Raw genomic sequence first — 5,072 nt, 5'->3', positions numbered from 1 at the left:
TGAGTTCCTTGCCTCTTTGCTGGATAGAGTAATCTTGGTTATAGGTTCTTCCCTTTCATCACTTTAAATATGTCATGCCACTCCCTTCTAACTTGTAGAGTTTCTGCTGAGAAATCAGCTGTTAACCTTATGGGAGTTCCCTTGTATGTTATTTGTCGTTTTTCCCTTGCTGCTTTCAATAATTTTTCTTTGTCTTTAATTTTTTCCAATTTGATTACTATGTGTCTCAGCATGTTTCTCCTTGGGTTTACCCTGTATAGGAGTCTCTGCGCTTCCTTGACTTGGGTGGCTACTTCCTTTCCCATGTTAGGGAAGTTTTCGACTATAATCTCTTCAAATACTTTCTCGGGTCCTTTCTCTCTTCTCCTTCTGGGACCCATATAATGTGAATGTTGTTATGTTTAATGTTGTCCCAGAGGTTTCTTAGGCTGTCTTCATTTCTTTTCATTCTTTTTTCTTTATTCTGTGCCGCAGCAGTGAATTCCACCATTCTTTCTTCCAGGTCACTAATCTGTTCTTCTGTCTCAGTTATTCTGCTATTGATTCTTTCTAGTGTATTTTTCATTTCAGTTACTGTATTGTTCATCTCTGTTTGTTTGTTGTTTAATTGTTCTAGGTCTTTGTTAAACATTTCTTGCATCTTCTCGATCTTTGCTTCCATTCTTTTTCCGAGGTACTTCACTATCGTCACTATCATTATTCTGAATTCTTTTTCTGGAAGGTTGCCTATCTCCACTTCATTTAGTTGTTTTTCTGGGGTTTTATCTGGTTCATTCATCTGGTACATAGCCCTCTGCCTTTTCATCTTGTCTATCTTTCTGTGAATGTGGTTTTTGTTCCACAGGCTTCAGGATTGTAGTTCTTCTTGCTTCTGCTGTCTGCCATCTGGTGGATGAGGCTATCTAAGAGGTTTGTGCAAGTTTCCTGATGGGAGGGACTGGTAGTGGATAGAGCTGGCTGTTGCTCTGGTGGGCAGAGCTCAGTAAAACTTTAAACCACTTGTCTGCTGATAGGTGGGGCTGGCTTCCCTCCCTGTTGTTTGTTTGGCCTGAGGCGACCCAACACTGGAGCCTACCCGGGCTCTTTGGTGGGGCTAATGGCAGACTTCAGGAGGCCTCATGCCAAGGAGTACTTCCCAGAACTGCTGCCAGTGTCCTTGTCCTCACGGTGAGACACAGCCACCCCCCACCTCTGCAGGAGACCCTCCAACACTCGCAGGTAGGTCTGGTTCAGTCTTCTTTGGGGTCACTGTTCTTGGGGTCCCCTGGGTCTCGATGCGCACACTACTTTGTGTGTGCCCTCCAAGAGTGGAGTCCCTGTTTTCCCCAGTCCTGTCGAAGTCCTGCAATCAAATCCCACTAGCCTTCAAAGTCTGATTCTCTAGGAATTCCCCCTTCCATTGCCAGACCCCCAGGTTGGGAAGCCTGACGTGGGGCTCAGAACCTTCACTCCAGTGGCTGGACTTCTGTGGTATAAGTGTTCCCGAGTTTGTGAGTCACCCACACAGCAGTTATGGGATTTGATTTTATTGTGATTGTGCCTCTCCTACCGTCTCATTGTAGCTTCTCCTTTGTCTTTGGATGTGGGGTATCTTTTTTGGTGAGTTCCAGTGTCTTCCTGTCGATGATTGTTCAGCAGTTAATTGTAATTCTTGTGCTCTCGCAAGAGAGATTGAGAGCACGTCCCTCTACTCTGCCATCTTGAACCAAAAACCTCAACATTTCTAAAATTAAGGTATGTACATTGTTTTTTTAGACACAATGCTATTGCACACTTAATAGACTACAGTATAGTGTAACTATAACTCTTAAATGCACTGGGAAACAATAAATTCCTATGACTCACTTTTCTGCAAAATTTGCTTTATTTGGGTGGTTTGGAACGAAACCTGCAATAACTCCAAGGTATGCCTGTATTAGAATCTTAAAGTTTGAAGGGATTGAAATGATTGAGCTCATTCTAGACACTGGACAGATGAGACTGAAGACCCAGAAGGTTAATTTGACTTGAAATGTTGCCCTTATATTTTTGTTGATATTGTTTCCATCAAAACTATCACAAAAATGTGCGTTTAACAGCATCGTACCGTATTTATTAGGATAATATTAATTATTTTTAAGGTTGTAGAATTTTCTTTTGTCCACTATTATTTGAAGCAATTGACATAGACTTTGGACATCTATTTTTCTTTTCATGGAAACTTTGATTATCATGATATTCATCATAATGAGCTTTAACCAGAGACAACATGAAAAGTGAATCTGCCCACTACTGGCTTGTATCAAGGTCCAGCATTAAAAGCGTGGACTCTGTGGTCAGATCGTCTGAATTTGATCATGGCTCTGGTACTTTCTAGCTAGGTAACTACATGCAAGTTATTTATTCTCTTTCTGCCTCAATTTCCCATGCGATAATGGGACATATTGATAGTATTTACTTCACAAAATTGCTCATAAAGACTGAAAAGAGTTAATATTTGTAAAGTATTTAGAATGGTGAGTTTTAGTGTATTGTAAGTCCTACCATGGTTTTAATTTTTTTAAAAATAAGGTTGCAGTTAACTAAACTCTCAAATCTCTTTCATGTATGTGCCTGCCGACTTGGTCTCCCCCAGTCTAAACTTGTGCAATTGATTTCTTTTTTCCAGCCTAAATGCATGACTTTGCATTTAACCCTGTTGAATTTCTTCCAGTGGCACTGGCTCAGTGGCACTTTATTTCCCTCACTTTCTGCACCCACCCATCCACCCATCCCCAGGTGTAAGTGCTGATAATGAGAGAGGTGGAAAAGAGAAGGGAATGCAGTCTCCTGCACACTAAGCGCGCAGCCTGCAGTCCTCAAGTTCTGCCTGCAGCTTAACTTTGGCGCCCAACCAAATTCAAGTGGCTCTAATTACTTTTAAATTAGGCATTTAGTTAAAATTTGATGAGCACATAAACTTAATAGCTGATCTCCAGCCAACATTACTATCAAACTGCCATCCAAATAAGTCCAGGAGGTTGTTATCCAAAGTACCCCAGTAAAATGAAATGAGCGGGACAATGGTTGTGACAATTGCAAAACTGCCGTTTCCACAGGTGGAATTAAGTGTCTGTCTTGTAAATGAATAGAGACACAATTCAGGGAAGCAAGCCATCCAAATGTATCACTTGTTTGGCTGTTCTGACGTCGAAGAAGATAAGAATAAGAATCAACTGGGGAAACGAAAGATGCAGAACTACAAAAATAAACTTGTCATCCCTGACATCTGTGTTTATAAATGCATTATGTTAAACAGCAGAGATTTCCCTACGGCTGGCCAATACCAAGATGGCGTCTTGGGTGTTTACCTTTTCCCATAGCCCCAGTCGTAAGGGCTTTTCTTACTATCTCTTTGCTTCCAGCTTTTGTTTCAGTATCCCTGTAAAGAGTTGGCAGAGAACTAGCTGGGCAACTTCAGAAACATGGTTTATAACCAACCTGCTCCACTCTTTCGCTACAAAAAGTGAGCCTGTGCTAATTGTTCTTTAGCGAAGAAGTAGTTGGTCCACACCCACCCCTCCTCACCCAGGTGGAGATTTTCTTTATCAATAACCCCAGAGCAGGTTTGAATCAAAGAGGTGACACACACAAGAGCCAGATGTTTGGAGGGTAAGAAGGGGAGGTAGGTTCACACAATTGTTCTGCCTTCTTGCTTTCCGCTGAAGTTCTTTCCTGTGGGCTGTAGGACACATCAACAAGCTCTGAGCATGTGCGTGGACAGCCCCAGCCCAGCACCGCAGTGGGAAGCTGCTCACAGGCTGCCTTCCTTTTCCGGTGCAGCTGGTGTTTACAGAAGGACATGATTTGAAAGTTGATTTATTTACTCTGTCGTTTTTTTTTTTTAAATGAACGGACATAGATGTCTGTTTGTTGAAACAATTAATAAACTCTGGTGATATGATTAAAATTTAACAGAAAAACATCCTTGGCTGTCAGGTGGAAATCTAAGGACTGACTTTTGGAAAGTTCATAATGTAACTCAGAGTGAGATCAGAAGATATATATATATGTATTCTTTGGCTCTGTTTTTTAAGAAAACAGCTGATCACTTTCGCTTGTGGAAACCACCGGGCTCTGGTTCCTGCCCCTTCATTTTGTCCTGGTTGGCTGTGGAGACTCAGAGGATGTTGATACGGCACCTCAACTATGGAGGCGAAGAGAACGTGCCAGAAGGTCCTCTTCCTCTTGTGCCAGCTCCTCCTCCCAAGTCTCTTCAAAAGTCAAGGCATCTGGGACTTCCCTGGCGGTCCAGTGGTTAAGACTTTGCCTTCCAATGCAGGGGGTGCGGGTTTGATCCCTGGTTGGGGAGCTAAGATCCGACATGCCTTGCGGCCAAAAAACCAAAACATAAAAACAGAAGCAATATTGCAACAAATTCAATAAAGACTAAAAAAAAAAAAGTCAAGGCATCTGAGTCCTAAGACATTGCAGTCTGATTGCAGTGAAACAAGGGGCTAGGCCACAGGAGGTGCACTTTCTTCCTTTACAAAATTTATTCTTTATTTTGAGTGGTAATAGGAACACACACACCAATAGATAAAATTTTAAGGAATATGCAGTGAAAAATAATTCTCTCTTGCACCCCTGCCCCCCAGCAGCCACCAGTTCCCTTACCAAAGATAATCTTTATTGCCAGTTCCTAGAGTATTCTGCTGGAGACATCTTATGTAGTTACAAACATTCATATATGTATATGCGTCTTAAATACACAAATAATAATGTACAATGCACATTGTTCTACACCTTGCTTTTTTCACTTAACAATACATCAAAGGTTTTGTTTTGTTTGATTGTTTTCCGAAAGTGCTATCAGGGAGAAAAGTCATTCTTCATTTCAATGATCTGATTCTGGTTCTGGTTCATTGTACTGATAACAAAAGATGCCAAGTTAAACTCTACCTCAGCCTCAGGTCAACTTGGTCTGGAGAAATAGGAATCATATCTAAAACCCTAAATCTTTAAACAACAGGAAGTCTGGGGTGGGTAGAAGAGAGAGGGAAGGATGGATTCTGTTTAAGAGAATGCTCTGTGGGACTGACAGTTAAGCAGAG

General features: G+C 41.6%; 1 long non-coding RNA gene across 1 annotated transcript; it reads left to right on the top strand.

Moving 5' to 3' along the window:
• Positions 1-994: 994 nt before the first annotated feature.
• LOC132425449 (uncharacterized) lies at positions 995-4,618 on the top strand. The gene is made up of 3 exons (XR_009519440.1): positions 995-1,218; positions 1,563-1,734; positions 4,056-4,618. It is a non-coding gene; the product is annotated as an uncharacterized lncRNA (long non-coding RNA).
• The last annotated feature ends 454 nt before the right edge of the window (positions 4,619-5,072 follow it).

The sequence above is a fragment of the Delphinus delphis genome, chromosome 5, assembly GCF_949987515.2.
Source record: "Delphinus delphis chromosome 5, mDelDel1.2, whole genome shotgun sequence".
Lineage (NCBI taxonomy): Eukaryota > Metazoa > Chordata > Mammalia > Artiodactyla > Delphinidae > Delphinus > Delphinus delphis.
This window is presented reverse-complemented; position numbering and strand designations above follow the sequence as displayed.